Genomic DNA, 19,929 nt, shown 5'->3' on the forward strand with positions numbered 1-19,929 from the left:
TAAATTTTACTTTATTTTACTTTACAATACTGTATTGGTTTTGCCATACATCAAGATGAATCCGCCACGGGTGTACATGTGTTCCCAATCCTGAACCCCCTTCCCACCTCCCTCCCCATACCATCTCTCTGGGTCATCCCGATGCACCAGCCCCAAGCATCCTGTATCCTGCATCGAACCTAGACTGGCGATTCGTTTCTTATATGATATTATACATGTTTCAGTGCTTTTAAATCAAAATAAGATGCACAGACAATGATGAACATTTTTCCTGCCTGCAAGAGGTGATCAAAATACTGCAAATGCTATTTGATTTTTGATATACTGAAGATAACAAATGGCTTTTCCATTGATTCTCTTTCAACCTATTATTTCAATTAATCTTCATTATCATGTGCACATTTTAAATAGCTGGGTTTTTAAATATAGGGAATAATTTTTCAGTCTTTTGCAAGTATTAACATGGCAAAATGGCTTTTACTTTTTTTCATTTCCCTGTCACTGCTTCATCTGTATAACTCTTTGGATGTGAACTAACTGCTAAATATGTAAACACATAAAACTAGATGTTATTGGGGCCAACATGGTTATATTAATTTATGAAGAGAAAAGTAAGATAAATGATTTCAGGAATATTTTCATTAAGTCACAGAAGATTATTACTTATTCTCCACACATTTGTGAGAATAATAGTTTGTAGAAATTAAATCTCTTGCTTAAGTACAATACCTGTACCATAATGTTACAAATATGAAATGGCAACCCACTCTGGTATTCTTGTCTGGAAAATTCTTGTCCATTCTTGTCATACACAGAGTGAGCCTGGTGGGCTACACTCCATGAGGTCACAAAAGGGTCAGACATGATTGAACCACTCAGCATGTAGGCACATGTGTGTGTGTATATATATATGTGACATTTATGAAATAATAATATACAAGTCACATTACAAACCAGAAATAATGCCTTTACCTGTTGAAAAGGTTGAAAGTTGAAGGTGAAGTGTTCAGTTGTGTCTGACGTTTTTACAACCCCATGGACTTTAGCCTACCAGGCTCCTCTGTCCATGGGATTTCCCGGGCAAGAATATTGGAGTGGGTTGCCATTTCCTTCTCCAGGGGATCTTCCCGACCCCAGGATCGAACCTGGGTCTCCTGCATTGTAGGCAGATGCTATCACTGAGAGAAATTATCCTCTGCTTATAATCTTGAGCTGCTTCACTGAAAATTGTGAAAAATTTTATACACATTAATATAGAAATATTTAAGTAAATAATTATTGATTTTCTTTCTGATTATGTCATAAAACCCAAGATATTTTAAGATCCACCTTTTAAAGTGAGATTAATTTGGTTTAATGTTAAATGAGGAAAGTAAATCACAGATTAGTACAGATAGCATACCTACTATACCCTGGTTTTGACTGTTTTCCTTTTATTCTCCCTAAGTAATAAGTATGTGAGTGGACTTTTACCTTAACTCTTCAAGAAATAAAATTTGGAGCTCTTACAAGAAAAATGATAGTCATCTGTATAGTAGAATGTAAATAATTAGCATTTCATAATATTTTGAAAAATTGTTTTATGCTCCCAAATTATCTAATTTAGATACTCATTTACTTGCTTATTTATTGTAACTTCTGGTGCCATCTGTAGACTCATAAATAGCAGCTAAATTTATTTTTTGAAAAAAATAGTGTGGATCCTTATTTATAATATTTTGTTTTAAAAAGAAGTGAGGATTTTTAGAACATAAGAAACCCACTATACTTTACTCTGTCATTGGTAAACCAGTGTTTCAGATGCTTTAGGTTCAAAGTTTAATCTTGAAAGTGACTTGCTTTGATCATGACACTTGAGAAAGTTTCTCTCTGCCAGTTTCCTCACTTGAAAAACAGGGAAGATAATGTTGACCTCATGGAATTCTTAGATGGAAAAGCCAGTGAAAACTGGAGCTATTCTCAGCTGTGGCAACAATGATCTAAAGTGTTTAAGATCAGAACATCTGGGTCATGATCTGGATGATCTGTTAATGCCAGACAACCATGGGGTATATTCAGAAACATTTTTCTAACCTAATAGAAAACCTAATATTTCCATGAACTGTGAACGAGAGAATACAACCTGTTTAAACCACCTGTGGAAATATAGGAAATGAAAATGACATTTTATGTCATAGGGGAATTTTACTAAGCTTTGGCCATACCTTTCATTTAGAGTAATTATTAATTATTTATTCAAGGCCCTTGCATGATGTATATGACTTCTTTTCACTGTAACATGGAAAAACAGAAGAGTGATTTATTATATCTGTTACAGTTCATTGTCCAACATCTTTCAGGCCAGTATCATAATTGATTTATACTGTATTATTCAGTTCAGTTCAGTCACTCAGTCGTGTCCAACTCTTTAGTGGTCTCCATGGACCACAGCATGCCAGGCCTCCCTGTCCATCACCAACTCCCGGAGTTTACCCAAACTCATGTCCATTGAGTCAGTGATGCCATCCAACCATCTCATCCTCTGTTGTCTCCTTTTCTTCCTACTTTCAGTCTTTCCCAGCATCAGGGTCTTTTCAAAAAAGTCAGCTCTTCATATCAGGTGGCCAAAGTATTAGAGTTCCAGCTTCAACATCAGTCCTTCCAGTGAACACTCAGGACTATTCTCCTTTAGGATGGACTGGTTGGCTCTCCTTGCAGTAAGAATACTGTATTATTAGTAGTCAGTTAATTTTGTGAGGTATAGTGACAAGAAATAAACAAAGGCAATTAAGATATTGTGAGAATTATAATTGGCTAACAGCAGAACAAATTTTTTCTATTGAGGTAGCATTCATTTACAATATTATGTAAATTTCAGGTGTGTAGTATAATGATTCACAATTTTAAGCATTATACTCCATTTGTTATTATTATAAATATTGGCCACATTCCCTATGCTGTACAAATTATCCTTTAGCCTATTAATTATGTACATAGTACTTTGTACTTAATCCCCTACCCCATCTTGCCTCTCACCACTGATGATCAACGGTAGAATCAGTCTATAACTGTGAGTCTGTTTCTTTTTTTTAATAGTCATTAGTTTATTTTTTTGATTTTACATATAAATACATATGTACATAAGTACACATATCATACAAAATCTTTCTTTCTCCATCCGACCTTGCAATCCATCCATGTTGTTGCCAATGGCAAAATTTCATTTTATGACTGAGTAGTATTCCATTGTATATATACTACCTCTTCTTTTTCCAGTTATCTGATGATGGACACAGGTTGCTTTCATATCTTGACTACTGTAAATAATGCCACTATGAACACTGGGATGCATATATCTTTTCAAATTATTGTTTTCTTCGGATGTATACCCAGAAGTGTAATTGCTGGATCATATAATATTTTTTATTTTTAGTTTTTTGAGGAACCTCCATCCTGTTTTCCATAGTGGCTGCATAAATTTACATTCCCATGAATAGTGTACAAGGGTTCCTTTTTCTCCACAACCTTGCCAGCATTTGTCATTTGTGGTCATACTGATGATAGCCATTCTAATAGGGGTGAGGCAATATCTCATTTTGGTTTTTATTTGCATTTCTTTGACTAGTGATGTTGACATCTTGTCATGCCCCTATGTATGTCTTCTTTGGAAAAATGTCTATTCAGGTCTTCTACCATTTTTAATGAGATTTTTTTTTTTCTGATATAGAGTTTCATGAGCTGTTTATATATTTTGTTTTTGATAAACGTTTTTCTTTGTCACTCATTACTTTTTAAGAGAATAAGGGACAATGATATAATTTTAACTGGGATAGTTACACCTAATTCTCAAATAATAGAATAAAACCTGAAACTGAAAACAGTAGCTAAATGAAATTATCATAAATGAATATTCCTGTCTTCTCCACTTTTCTAGCTTACAGAAGCTTGTCCTTGGACAAGCTACTTTGCTTTTATCTTTTTATTATTAAGGTATCTGGTGAGAATTACATTAGATAATCTATCATCTATTAAATTATCTAACAAGTTGTAAATATTTTAATGTATCATTTTTGGTAACATTTTATCATAGATAATATAGAAATGATGTGAGTCACACGTATTTTCAGTATAAAAATACTCAATAAATGGTGCTCTATAATTTTTAAAGTCAACATGTATTTCACTTAAAAGGGTAGGGACAAAAAGATCTCAAAGAAATCAAATAAAAGGTACACTAAAATGTATTACCTAAGACTGTAATGTCTGATATATGAAATATTATCATGTTCATTTGATGACATTAATTGACTCAGGCCACACATATTTTTCAACCCTGATTTTGTTTCTGTTTCTGGAATTCATTTCTTCTATACAGCTTAGGGATTTTGCCCCAGCTTATATAATAGTTCTTCTTTTCCTGAATGGTTTCTTTTTCTTAATGATTTCTTCCATTTGCAGTGCAGCCCTATATGTGCAGCTCTTCCTAAGCAGCTTAAATACCCTGGTCATTACCTTTGCTTCTCAGATGGTTCATTCCAACCCCTGATTTTTACATGACCACCACCCAGTCTTTCCCTAAAATGGTAGCATCTAACACGATGGTTCAGAACCTTACTTGAGGTTTCACTAGCCATTCTCTGGTTTGTTTGAACTTGACAACTTCTTGAGTCCAGCTTCTGCTCTAAATGAGCAGTTATATCCAGGCATGCTTTCTTGAGCAGTCTCTCCTTGGCTGTTGCTATATGTGTATGTTTTCCATACTGTATTCTACTGAATAGTAGCTCTGGAAAAAAATCAATAGTCCTCTTCCTAAAGGGGCTCCTGTGGTCAAATTGTTTCAAAAATGCTAGCCTGCCTGCAATCATTCCTCTCAGAGATTCACAGGCTAGCTTGGCATGCCAGAAAAAGACCCAGAAAAGTTGCAACAAAGACACCTGATTAACCATGACTCACTGAAGTCTATGGCTGAAGAACACACTAAACTTAATAGTTGCTTCTTATGCTGCTGCTGCTGCTGCTAAGTCGCTTCAGTCGTGTCCGACTCTGTGTGACCCCATAGACGGCAGCCACCAGGCTCCCCTGTCCCTGGGATTCTCCAGGCCAGAACACTGGAGTTGCTATTTCCTTCTCCAATGCATGAAAGTGAAAAGTGAAAGTGAAGTCGCTCAGTCATGTCTGACTCTTCGAGACCCCATGGACTGCAGCCTACCAGGCTCCTCCATCCATGGGATTTTCCAGGCAAGAGTCCTGGAGTGGGGTGCCATTGCCTTCTCCGAGTTGCCTCTTATAGTTCTCCATTAAAACATATTTCCACTATTTCTCTTTAATGTTATACCTATAAGAATAACAAATAAATAAGGCTGTACTCTTTGCTTCCTCTGGCCTAATGTGCATGGAAATAGCTCTTTTTTGGTAATTAATAAAGATGGAAGTCATAAAAGGCCCCTCCAGAACTCAGAGCCTCAAGGACCACATGCAGCGGGAAACCAGAAAAGAATAATTCTCAGTCCAGGGCTCTGAGGTGAGCTTATTTAAGTGCAGATCTTAGCCCAACCCGATTTCTACTAAATCTGTTCTCTGAGAATGGGGTCCAGTAGTCTACATTTTAGGTCAACAATCTAACTGTTAGAACTCACCAGCCAGAGTCTATCTGAAAACATAGCAGGAGAATGAGAAAAATTCTCGCTGAAAGAATACCTGTGTGAAAAAATACCTGTGAACAAGGATATTCTATAAAATTGTAAAGTTCTACAAGGATAAGCTCTCCTAAAAGGAGACCATTGATAGAGTAATGGTAAGGGTTAAAACGCAGATTTCTTTTCTTTTTTTTTTTCAATTTAAACAGCTCAGTACATCTTCCTTGGATATTAGCTGCCTGTCTGTGGCCTTGGACATTGACCTATACCTTTTCCTACTCTGCTGCTTCCCACCCAATCTTGAGCTGATCAGAACATTTTGTATTTTGTATGTAACCTCTTTCTGTCTCTTCTGGACTTGTGTATATTTTCTAATGGACTACTACTCATATCCATCTAATTGAACCTTCAGTTCAGTTCAGTTCAGTTTTGTCCGACTCTTTGCGACCCCATGAATTAGCCTTACATAATTTTGTCCGTGAGTTCTTACATAATTTTGATATTATTTACTTGAATCAGCTCTGGTCACACTTTGCTAGAAAGTTATGGCTGCTTTCTGCCTTCACAATGTACGTATTGACACATCACTGGCTCAAACCCTGAGAACTCCTGCATCTATAAGGCTTCTTTATACCATTAACCTATTTCAGTCATCCTGCTTCATTTGAAAATCTAATAAATATTTAAGTAGGCATCTCAGAAATAAAGATATTTCATGGGTCCTATCTTTCCTTTTGTCTCATTTTTGGTTAAAAAATCTAAATACTTTCTTCAGCTTTTCATTCATAGGCTCATCAGCTTTCTGTTTTGCCAAGAAAATAGAGGGCTTGAGAAATATGCAGAAATTGTGAAAGTTGTTTGCATTCCACTGAAATATTTCTTTAGCTGAAGGGTATCAAATCAATAAAATATGATGAAACCATATGCTCATTATTTCAAAGGAGAGCAGCTGCTTCAGGGAATATTGGGAGATTTATTAATTCTACCACTACCTCTCATTAAGGCTAGATATCTTCAAACCTGATTTCCTAAATAAAATGCACCTGAGTAGGAGAAGCATACTTGTAGAATTTGTGCTAATATTCTATTTGATGTATTTTCCATGGTTACTTTTATGGTAGAGATAGCATTGTACAATCTGAAATTATTAAGCAAAAAAAAAAAAATCCATTACACAGAAAAGGTTTATAGCATAGCCATGGTTTGGAAATGCCACAGAGAAATCAGTCTTGGCAAAGATGAATGCTTACTGCTATGGGCCATATGTGCATATAATTGAGTTCGCAACTTTCCAGGCAAGATGCCAAATGAATAGTCTGCCTTCTGGTAAGAGAGGTGATGTGTTCTGTCTTCTTGTTCTCACCAATTTTAGATGTACAAGAAGATTCAGATTTGCTCCTTGAAAGACTTCTGTCCAAGTACAAAGTCAAATAAATGAGCAGACCACGTGAAAGAACCAATGCATTTAAGTATTTAACTAACTGGGTTTAAACTTTTGTCCACATACTCAAAGCAGTTCAGTCATGAAAATTCATTGCTCAATTAGTTAATCCCAATTATAAAATTTGAAATAACAGAAAGGAGATGTTTAATCTAACCACCTGTATCCCATTAAAAACAACAACAACAAAGCCTAAAAGGCAAAACAAATAAACAAAAACAAAAAGCAAAATCCCTAGTAGGAAGTTATAGAATCTCTCCCTGGTGGCTCAGCTAGTAAAGAATTCATGTGCAATGTGGGTCCAGTATTCAGGTCAGGAGCATTTCAAGGATTGTATAGTTCATGGAGTTGCAAAAAGTCAGACACAACTGAGCTACTTTAAGTAAATAAATAATGAAATTTAACAGAGTTTTAAACAGTGCATATCATTACAATATACTCTATCACATAACTAGAAGTTAAGACAAATTATCTAAAAACATTAAGAAAAACTGTATATTTTTCATTGAGGTATAATTGACATACAGTAAACTATATATATATTTAAAAGGTTATTTTGATAAATTCAGATATCAAGATAATGAATTTATCTATTATCCCCAAAGTTTCCTAACACCTATTGCAATCCCTCCTCCCCTCCCCTTCCCCTGGAAAAGAAAATGGCAACCCACTGGTTCTCTTGCCTGGAAAGTCCCATGGATGGAGGGAGGAGCCTGGTAGGCTACAGTCCATAGGGTCATGAAGAGTCAGAAACGACTGAGCGACTTCACTTTCTCTTTTCACTTTCATGCGTTGAAGAAGGAAATGGCAACCCACTCCAGTGTTCTGGCCTGGAGAATCCCAGGGACAGGGGAGCCTGGTGGGCTGCTGTCTATGGGGTCGCACAGAGTCGGACACGACTGAAGCGACTTAGCACAGCAGCTACCCCTCCCCAGCACCACCCCCCAGGTAGTCATTAATTTGTTTTTTGTCACTATAGTGGGTTTTTTTCTACAATTTTATTCATATAGATTCCTAGAATGGCCCTTTTTTGTCTTACTTCTTTTATACAGAATGATCATTCGGGGAATGATCAGTGAAGTTTCAATTGTAACAGAAGTTCAGTCTTATTTTATTGTTGAGTAATATCTCATTGTAAGACAATACCACAATTTTTTATGCACTCACCTGTTGTTGGACATCTGTGTTGCTTACAGTTTTTGACTAGTACAAATAAAACCCTTAGGAAAATCTGTAGACAAGTCTCGTTATGAATGACTACTTTTATTTCTCTAGGGTAAATTCCATGAGGGATAAGGCTGAGTCATAGAGCAGGTATATGCTTAACTATTTAAGAAACAACAAAGCTATTGTTTTGTTTTGTTTTTTTAATCCAAAGAGGCGTTGTAATTTTCATTCCTGTCAGTAGTGTATGAGAGTTTCCAATTGCTCCAAATCCTCACCAGCTCTTGGTATTTTCAGCCTTTCATTTTACCCATTCTATTTACTGTGTGGTATCTCTTTGTGATTTTAATATGCATTTCCCTGATAATCAATGATGTTGAATTTATGACATGAAGGTCCTTAATGATTTTCTCCTGTTTTATTCAAGATTTTGGAGTTTTAGCTCTTATATTTAGGTCTATAATACATTGTAAGTAATGATTTTTATGTGGCATGATATCAGGACTGAGATTCATTTTCTTTGCCTATGAGAACCTATAAGTCCAAGATGCATTAATTTAAAAGTTCATCTTTCCTTCATTGAATTGCCTTATAACATTTGCTAAAAATCAGGTGACCACACATTCATTGGTCTATTTCTTTATTTTCTATCCAGTTCTGATTTATTAGTCTATGTTAATACCAAAATGTTTTATTTACTAAAACTCCATATTTCTTATATCATATAGTTTATGTCCCCTCAATCTTAAGTTTTCAAGTTTGTTTGGGCTGTTCTAGTTCTTTACATTTTCATATAAATTTTATAATAAGTTTTCAATTCTTAAAAAAATATCTGTTTAAGACTTGTGGACACAGCAGGGGAAGGAGAGGGGGGATGAATTGAGAGGGTAGAACTGAGACATATATATTACCATATGTAAAATAGCAAGCTAGTAGAAAGCTGCTGTATGGGCATAGGGAGCTCAACCCGGTGCTCTGTGACAACCTAGAGAGTTGGGATGGAGGTTTAAGAGGGAGGGGACATATGTATCCTAATGGCTGATTCACATTGTTGGATGGCAAAAACTAACACATCATTATAAAGCAATTATCCTCCAATTAAAAAAAAAAGCTGTTGGGGAAGAAAATGTCTTTAGATTTTGATTATATTGGATTTATTTATAAATTTGGGGAGTATTGGTGAAGATATGGAACAACTACAATATTCATATATTCCAATAAAAATACAAAATGGTACAGTCACTTTGGAAACAACTTAGGTGCATTTATAAAGTTAAACATACACTTACTATATGACTTGGCAATCCAGTTCTGACTGTTTACCCAAGAGAAATGAGAGCATATGTTTAAACCAGTAGTTTTACTGGACTGTTTGCATAAGCTTTATTCAAAAAAGCCATAAAATGGAAATACAATCAAATTTTTATCAGCTAGTGAATGAATAGAAAATTGTGTTATATATTATATTCATATAATGAAGTATTAGTCAGTCATAAAATAGAACTCTTGATACATGCAATAATATGGATGAATCTCAAATACAATATTCCAAATGAAAGAAATCAAACAGAAAAGATTATATTTTGTATATTTTAAATTCTATTTATATGAAATTCTAGAAAAAGAAAACTATAATGACAGAAAATAGATCACTGGTTGTCAAGAGATGGAATGGCAGAGAGAGAAATTTTGGAACACTCAGGAAATTTTTAGGGTGATAGAAGTATTCTACAAAGTGTTCCATAACATGATGGTGATGGAGATTACATGGCTGTATATATATTGTTAAAATTCCTGTAATTAGACCTTTACAATTACTAGATTTTATGGTATATAAGATATATAAATATAAAATATATATTGTATATATACTATGTATATATAGTACATAAATATATATACAATATATATAAGATATATAAACTGCATATAAAAAGCTCAAAAAACTGTCCAAAAATGCACAAAACTGCAAATATCCTGAGTATCTTTGGATATAATCAAAGTTGAGAAAATTCCATGTGATTCTGCCCATACAGTTTAAGGTGCATTACTTTTTAGTAGTATGCTTCTTATATACAACATCTTAGCTGTTTAACATAATTCAAACACTAATGAAGAAATTCACTTACCAATGAAAATTACAGGTGCAATTTAGGTAACTGGGAACCATCAATACATCCTATAATCTAGTACAAACATATGTTCAAGAATAAAACTTTTCTGTCACAACTGAAATGGTTTCAATGAAGACTGATAATTCAGTTCAGTTCAGTTCAGTCGCTCAGTCGTGTACGACTCTCTGCGATGCTATGGACTGTAGCACACCAGGCCTCCCTGTCCATCACCAACTCCCAGAGTTTACCCAAACTCATGTCCATTGAGTCAGTGATGCCATCTAACCATCTCATCCTCTGTCATGCCCTTCTCCTCCTGCCTTCAATCTTTCCCAACATCAGGGTCTTTTCCAGTGAGTCAGCTCTTCACATCAGGTGGCCAAAATATTGGAGTTTCAGCTTCAATAACAGTCCTTCCAATGAACACCCAGGACTGATTTCCTTTAGGATGGACTGGTTGGATCTCCTTGCAGTCATCTAAAATCATATTTTATGACCTTGAAGCTTAAGGACATAACAGCTTTAACTTAAAGTGGTCTCATCTGATTTTAGCTGACTCAGTGAAATCTAGTGCCTAAGTGCATTTCCTTTCTACAATATTTTTTTTCCCCCTGTTATAAAAGAGCTCCTCTATTTAAGAATGCTTAACATTTGGAGTGTTGTCATGTAGCCTTTATTATGTAGCATCAACATTTGGTAATGATTCCAAAAATACATTTGAAATGTTTTACTTTGAGTTTTGTATTAAATGTTGTGCATCAAGCAACCATATGGTCAGGCATTTTATAACTGTTTTCAACTGGTGTAATGGCAAAATTACTACACTGAATGTAACTGAGAATATATAAAAGTCTTACTAAAATTTAAATGTTCAAACAAGAGACACATTGAGTAAGTGATACTACCAGAAAACAATGAAAGCTCACTTACTCAATGTGTATTTTCTTTCACAAAAAGCAAATTTTTTTCTTGATTTACATCAAGCTACTAGAGGCAAACATACTTAAAGTTGATTTAAATCAAGAAAAAAATTTGGCTTTTTGTGTGAGAAAATACAATCAAAGGAAATAGAGTTTTTCTTGTTAACACAAAGGCAGAATTAATATTTAGATTTCCAGTATCTCCTGTAGGATATAGATGAGAACACTATTTTACCTTTTACTCTCAGTTAATTTTCAAACTGTTAAAAGTAAATAGGCAGGGCCTATTTCTAAAGCTGTCTATATTTTAAAATTTATTGACATGGTCTAACTTTAGTGTGTACCTTTAGGGCCAATGACAACAATTATTGTCAAGGGATATTACTAATGAAACACTAATCATAGAGCTGGCACCAACATAGTGGTGACGTGGATAGAAAATCATACAGAGAAAATGGCAAAAAATAAAAGCAAATCTTTGTTCTTATCCTTCTAATAACAGGAAAACAAATGAACAGAAAATATTAGACATGGGTGGAAGGAGGAAGTGTTGAACATGCTATAGCTGTTTTCATATATAATATCCAAGCAGATTTTGAAAACTCCAGTGTAATATTCAGATATTTTCTGAAATCCAAAATTGTATCAGTTCAGTACAGTTCAGTCACTCAGTCGTGTCCAACTCTTTGCAACCCTATGGACTGCAGCACCCCAGGCTTCTCTGTCCATCACCAACTCCCAGAGTTTACTCAGACTCATGTCCATTGTGTTGGTGATGCCATTCAACCATCTCATCCTTTGTAGTCCCCTTCTCCTCCCACCTTCAATCTTTCCCAGCATCAGAGTCTTTTCCAATGAGTTAGCTCTTCGCATCAGGTGGCCAAAGTATTGGAGTTTCAGCTTCAGCATCAGTCCTTCCAATGAATATTCAGGACTGACTTCCTTTAGGATGGACGGTTGGACATCCTTGCAGTCCAGGGACTATCAAGTCTTCTTCTACAACAATGGTTAAAAGGCATCAATTCTTTGGTGCTCAGCTTTCTTTATAGTTCAACTCTCCCACCCATACATAACTACTGGAAAAACCATAGATTTGACTAGATGGACATTTGTTGGCAAAGTAATGTCTTTGATTTTTAATGTGCTGCCTAGGTTGATCATAACTTATCTTCCAAGAAGCAAGCACCTTTAATTTCATGGCTACAGTAACCACTTGCAGTGATTTTGGAGCCCCCCAAAATAAAATCTCTCACTGTTTCCCCATATATTTGCCATGAAGTGATGGGACTAGATGCCGTGATCTTAGTTTTCTGAATGTTGAGTTTTAAGCCAACTTTTTCACTCTCCTCTTTCACTTTCATCAAGAGGCTCTTCAGTTCTTCTTTACTTTCTGCCATAAGGGTGGTGTCATCTGCTCGTCTGAGATTATTGATATTTCCCCTGGCAATCTTGATTCTAGCTTGTGCTTCATCCAGTTCAGCATTTCTCATGATGTACTATAAGTTAAATAAGCAGGGTGACAATATACAGCCTTGATGTACTCCTTTCCCAATTTGGAACCAGTCTGTTGTTCCATGTCCAGTTCTGACTGTTGCTTCTTGACCTGCATACAGATTTCTCAGGAGGCAGGTCAGGTGGTCTGGTATTCCCATCTCTTAAATAGTTTTCCACAGTTTGTGGTGATTCACACAGTAAAAGGCTTTGGCATAGTCAATAAAGCAGAAGTAGATGTTTCGATAGAATTCTCTTGCTTTCTCGATGATCCACCGGATGTTGGCAATTTGATCTCTGGTTCCTCTGGCTTTTCTAATTTCAGGTTGAACATCTGGAATTTCACAGCTCACATACTATTGAAGCCTGGCTTGGGGAATTTTGAGCATTACTTTGCTAGCGTGTGAGATGAGTGCAATTGTATGGTAGTTTGAGTGTTTTTTGGCATTGCCTTTCTTTGGGATTGGTATAAAAACTGACCTTTTCCAATACTGTGGCCACTGCTGAGCTTTCCAAATATATATTATAGATAAAATTATACAGTTTATCTATGTAATAAATAGGTATGTAAACACATAGGCATATAAACATTTTGACACACTGATATTACATAAATTTGTCTATTTAACAATCACTTCTTGAACATTTATCACATACATTGTTTAGTAGAAACTCAGAGATGAATATGTTTAATCATTAAGAAAGGGAAGAAATGATTATTTTATATATGTGCTTAATCACTCAGCTGTTTATGCCCCTTTGTAAGCCCATGGACTGTAGCCCACTGGGCTCCTCTGTCCATGGGGATTCTTCAGGCAAGAATACTGGAGTGGGTGGCCATGCCCTCCTCTACTGTATATATATGTATATACATATCAGATGGAATTGGAAACACAGAGGATGGGGTTTCCAAACTCTACTCTGAGTGGTAAATTGGATGGCTTGGAAAGCAAATGTTGACAAATAAGAAAGGGGATTCTTGGCACAGGAATAAGCTTATGCAAATAGAAAATAGACATTGTATAAATAGTTTTATACCAAAATATAAAATTTTCATATTTTGAAGGGTGGCACAGTGTTGATATAAACAGGGCAGGCAAAATATCAACTCAGATAGTTAAGGATTTATCAGGAAAGCTGAGGGAATTAATTAATGGGGAAAAAAGCCATTGCTGAATTTTTTTTCAGAGATACACCATGGTCAGATTTTCATATATGAAAGATCTCTTGATATTTAAGGGGGGCAAAATAGTCTACCCACAAATATGCTATCTGAGCATATTATTTTTTAATTAAAGCTACTTATTCATGGGGTCACAAAGAGTTAGACACGACTGAGCGACTGAACTGAACTGAACTGAACTGAACTAACAAGTACACTGTATCTCCCTTTGCCGCTGAAAGCAGAAATTAACCACCTCCTGTGAAATTCACCCTCCCTCTACCAGGAGGGTTAGAAGCATCCATAACACCAAAGACAGAAAATTGAGGATCAAGAAGGCTGTATAAATAAACATTGTCACTTCACCAATTTGCCACCCCAAGCCTGCACCCAAGTGTCTTGTCAATTCTTCACAAATGTATTGTTTCCTTGCCTAAAAGGTATAGAATCTACCTGTTTTTTTTTTTTTTTTGAGTCTCATATTTTTATGGGATCCCATACATGTGAAGAGAGTTCCAGAAAAACATCTACTTCTGCTTTATTGAGTACGCTAAAGCCTTTGACTGTGTAGATCAAAAAAACTGGAAAATTCTTAAAACAATGGGAACAACAGACCATCTTACTTACCTTCTGAGAAATCTGTATGCCCATCAGGAAGCAATAGCTAGAACTGAACATGGAACAAGAGACTGGTTCCAAATCGGGAAAGGAGTACATCAAGGCTGTATACTGTCATCCTGCTAATTTAATCTATATGCAGAGTACATTGTGTGAAAAGCTGGGCTGGATGAAGCACAAGCTGGAATCAAGATTGCCAGGAGAAATATCAGTAACCTCAGATAAGCAGATGATACCACCCTTATGGCAGAAAGTAAAGAACTAAAGAGCCTCCTGGTTGAAAGTGAAAGAGGAGAGTGAAAAAGTTGGCTTAAAACTCAACATTCAGAAAAATAAGATCATGGCATCTGGTCCCATCACTTCATGCAAATCGATGGGGAAACAACGGAAACAGTGAGAGATTTTATTTTGGGGGGCTCTAAAATCACTGCAGGTGGTGACTACAGCCATGAAATTAAAAGATGCTTGTTCCTTGGAAGAAAAGTTATGACCAACCTAGACAGCACATTGCAAAGCAGAGACATTAGTTTGCTGATAAAGGTCCATCTAGTCAAAGTTATGATTTTTCCAGTAGTCATGAATGGATGTGAGAGTTGGACTATAAAGCTGAGCACCGAAGAATTGATGCTTTTGAACCATAGTGTTGGAGAAGACTCTTGAGAGTCCCTTGGACTGCAGGGAGATCAGAGCAGTCAATCCTAAAGGAAATCAGTCCTGAATATTCATTGGAAGGACTGACGCTGAAGCTGAAACTTTGGAGTTTCAATACTTTGGCCAACTGATGCAAAGAACTGATCATTTGAAAAGACCCTATATGTGAGACAGCAAAAGAGACACAAATGTAAAGAACAGAATTTTGGACTCAGTGGGAGAAGTCGAAGGTGGGATGATTTGAGAGAATAGCATTGAAACATATATATTACCATATATGAAATAGATCGCCAGTCCAGGTTCGATGCATGAGACAGGGTACTCAGTGCCGGTACACTGGGATGACCCTGAGGGATGGGTTCGGGAGGGTGGTGGGAGGGATGTTCAGGATGGGGAACACATGTACACCCATGGCTGATTCATGTCAATGTATGGCAAAAACCACTACAATATTGTAAAGTAATTAGCCTCCAATTAAAAGAAATTTTTAAAAAAGAAAGGAAAAAAAAAAAAAGAGAGAAAAGACCCTGATGCTGGGAAAGCTTGAAGGTAGGAGGAGAAGGGGATGACAGAGGATGAGACGGCTGGATGGCATCACTGACTCAATGGACATGAGTTTGAGCAAGCTTCGGGGGTTGGTGATGGACAGGGAAACCTGGAATTCTGCAGTCCATGGGATCGCAAAGAGTCAGACACATCCGAGTGACTGAACTGAAACCTGTGAAATTAAATTTGTTTTCTCCTGTTAACCTGCCTTATGTCAACTTACTTATTAAGCTAGCCAAAAAGCCAGGAAGAGAAGGGAAAAGTTTCCTCTCCTACCCAGTCTTAAACTGTTCTGACTTGCATTTTTTAAAAGCTATTTTAAGAACAATGATCACCCCTTTGCAAGCTAACACGTCTATCTGGAAAACTTATTTACGTTCAGCAGATGTTTGTGACAGATCTCTGAACCTTGTAGACAGAAGAGCTACAGCTGACCCTTGAACAACACAGGTTTCAACTATACAGGTCCACTTAGAGGCAGATTTTTTTCAGTAGTGAATGCTGTAGTACTACATAACCATTGGTTGAATCCATGGATGCCCAAGTACTGATATGGAGGAAGAGCATGTATGGAAGACTGATTATAAGTTATAAGCTGATTTTCTGATTGCACAGAGCATTAGTCCTTGTAATGCCAACATTGTTCAGTGGTAAACTATATATTTACTGTTTAGACTAAATAATATTATAATTATTTTCATATATAAGCTATTTGGAAGTATAAATCATTTTGTTCAACTTTACATCTACAAAAGTATCTCTTCAATCAATAGCTGAAGATCTAAGTACAAATGAGCCAAAGGGAATGACTGCTAATGGAGAGGATGAAGACAAACTAGATATAAGAGTTCATTTGGGTAAACAGAAATAGTGAACCTTCTGGCAAAGTACAGGTGTTGATGAATGACTATTGTTTTGATGAAACATTTTTATGTCAGCTAGGTATTTTGAATCTTAAAATCCTATCATCCTTTTGTGCTAAATATTGTTATGTTAGATAGGTCAGCTAATAAGCATGAAATTTGAGGAGATAAAAATGTAAATAACCCTTATATCTACAAAGTCTAGTCCCAAGGAATGTCATAACTAGTTTTACGTTAACTGAAATACTTAAAGTATTAGCTACTAACCAGGATTTTACCCACTCCAGTGTTCTTGCCTGGAGAATCCCAGGGACAGAGGAGCCTGGTGGGCTTCGGTCTATGGGGTCGCGCAGAGTCGAACACGACTGACGCGACTTAGCAGCAGCAGCAACCAGGATTTTGAATATGCAAATTTCTTTGAGACTCATAATAGGTAAATGATTTTTTTGAAAACAGGAAAAAAAGGTATGCACCTTGTTGAGTACTCCCAGAAAAAAATTACATGCTGTCAATTACTCAATGGAAAGAGTCATCCGTTAAGATGACCAAAACATAAAATGGAAAGTGAATGTTGCTAACAAAGTTACATAGTAAGAATAGATAATACAACAGGTTAAAACAAACCATCAGTCTGTTTTTCCAAAATAAGATTGTAAGAGGAGTTTAACCAAGAATGGTAACTACCTGGTAATTTTAAAAGTTAATTATTGTGACTTACCTATCCAGAGGCATTGTATACGAATATTACTTTGAATTTCAATAGTATCTCAGAAAATGGTTTTGCTCAACTACAAGTTGCTGGGGATTTCTTGAAATAAGAAATCTTTTTAAAAATTGCTTTCTTTTCTGGAGAATGCAATGACTAGTGAAAAAATAGCACATTAACAATTATTTATCCTGTGGCAAAGAGTGTAGCATTATAGAAGCATAGCATTATAAAGTACTATGAACACAATGAGAAAAAATTTTTTTTCTGACCAAATATAAGAAGACAAATTGAAGTAGCTCCTGAGCTGGGCATTGTTGTAGGAAAAGAACGAATGAGCAATTTATTAATAGAGTTTTTTTTTTTTTTATTCTTTCATTATGGTGGAAGCTGTCTATTCAATTAAAAATGTGAGAAAGGAAATAGTGGCAATGAAAATTAAATATAATGTAGTATGAGGCAAAATACAGAGTATAATCACTCTTATACTTGTATTTACTAGTTATTTTTGGAAAGCCTCTTCAGAATGCAGCAATTCAGTGAGTATTGAGCTGTTCATGTCCCAAGCATATCCCCTATATACCAGGCACTCCTCTAAGAACTAGTCTAGAGGCACAGAGGTACAAAGAGCCTTTACTGTCAGGCAGCTGGCATTGCAGTGAGGGAGACAAACAATACAAGAGATGAAATTTGCTCAGACAAGTGAATGATGAGCAGTCATCATCCACGTGACTGCTGGAGCAACTGGGCTTGTCTAGTAGGATTCCTTGGACAAAAATAGAGATCTTGAATTTTAGGAAATCTTGATGTGTGTAAAGGGAGGGAAAGCCATATTTTTTTCTGGATATAAAAATTTCCAGTGATTTTTTAAGAAAACTGTACTTTCGTATTATGGGAAGTAACTTTGAATGTACCTTTTATTTATATAAGTACCTCTCCATGTTTTTAGAAAACAAAACCAGTATCAGAATGTAAATGTTAATGTTAAGAACAACACTATTCTGGGAGGTAGAGAGTAGAACACAACACTCTGTGTAATTTTTTAGCATGTCTGTAAAACTATTGCCCATTTGGAAGAAATGTTTCTTTTTTAATATAAATTTATTTATTTTAATTTGAGGTTAATGTTTCTTGATCTTGTAAGAATTTGCTGTTCACTGATCTGTAAACTGATCTTATTTGAAGTCTTATGTGTATTGGTTTTCAAGTATTTGTGGATGAAGTACAGCTGGGGGAAAAGAATCTATAGGTGTGAGTTTCTTGCTACACAAGACAGCCTGTAAAGCAGGATTTGACTAGTTTTTTTTTTTTTTAATAGTTTGCATATGTTTTTATTCAAATGAATGAATTGGAAATGCCAGTCTTGGACTATTATGTTTCAACTGATCAGGCTGTGGTGGCTGGAAGATTGTTCCACATCTTTGGGAAGATAATCTGGAATTTTCACTAAATGGTGAGGCATTTAGAAGCATTCTAAGAGGGCCTTGACCGGAGACAAAAAAATAAAATATGAGATACAGGCTTAAAATAGGGACTTCTCTGTAACTTAAGGCAATTTGATTTTCAATTTGGAGTCATAGATATGCATAGAACACTCCCAGTAGTTTCTCAGATGCTTGAGTGTGTTTTTATGTGCGCGTGTGTGTGTGTGTGTGTGTGTGTGTGTGCTTTTGAGTAGGAACTGGCATCGTCCACAAGTTAGATAGGCAAATAGATGCTGAGGACGGCCCTGAACCAGCAGACCCTGAGAGCAGGCATATTTAGGAGCTAGTTTTACATTACTCTTTGGAGCTGTATTTCTGTATTCTTTTCTTCACATCTTTCAATAAAATATTAGTAAAATGGTCAGCATCATCAGAGTTTTATAGCAGTGAATTATGAGACAGGCTTGCTCCATGTTAAGGTTGGGGTGACACTGGAGAGGATAGAAAGGCTGTCCTTTTAAGAACTTTGGTAAGGGATGATCACAAGAACAGGGTGACTGCACCCTGCAGAGTGGTTCTCTACCTGATGCATTATTGTCACCATGAACACTAATGAATTAATGAAGATGATGAAGTAGAAAATTGAAGAACTTATTCCTGAGTACTCATGAAACAGCTTCTTGGAGGGCTCTCAGAAATAACTAGAAGACCTTGTATAAGGGAATTCAATGTTAACTTGAATTGGGATGCTTAATGAGAATATGAATTAATTTTACTTACTGTCATATGAGGCCAGGATTGGTTGGTAACTTGAAAGATATCAATAGGAAGGGTTGAGTCAACACTGAGAGAAGGGCAAGAGTCTGATGCTGAACTCTTTGAAAATGAAAAATCAGCGGCTCTAAAATGAAGAATCAGCGGCTCTAAAATGAAGCCAGAGTAGCCACAAAACAGGGCAAGTTTCATCTCCTGAGGCTTTAGAAGACGTGACATTACTTGCTTGTAGGAAGCTACTTTCTTCTATCCAAAGTGACAAATTATGAACTTTCAAAGGAATTGCATTTGTCTTATTTATCTCTGCATTTGCAACTTCTAGCAGAATATTCTACTTAATTGAAACTTTTTTAAAAGTTGGTAAATATATAGATTTTCCCATTAAATAAAATCCAAGTTATTAATTTTTAAAATTGGTCTCAGTTCAGTTCAGTCGCTCA

The sequence above is a fragment of the Oryx dammah genome, unplaced genomic scaffold (assembly GCF_014754425.2).
Source record: "Oryx dammah isolate SB20612 unplaced genomic scaffold, SCBI_Odam_1.1 HiC_scaffold_29, whole genome shotgun sequence".
In the NCBI taxonomy this organism is placed as follows: domain Eukaryota; kingdom Metazoa; phylum Chordata; class Mammalia; order Artiodactyla; family Bovidae; genus Oryx; species Oryx dammah.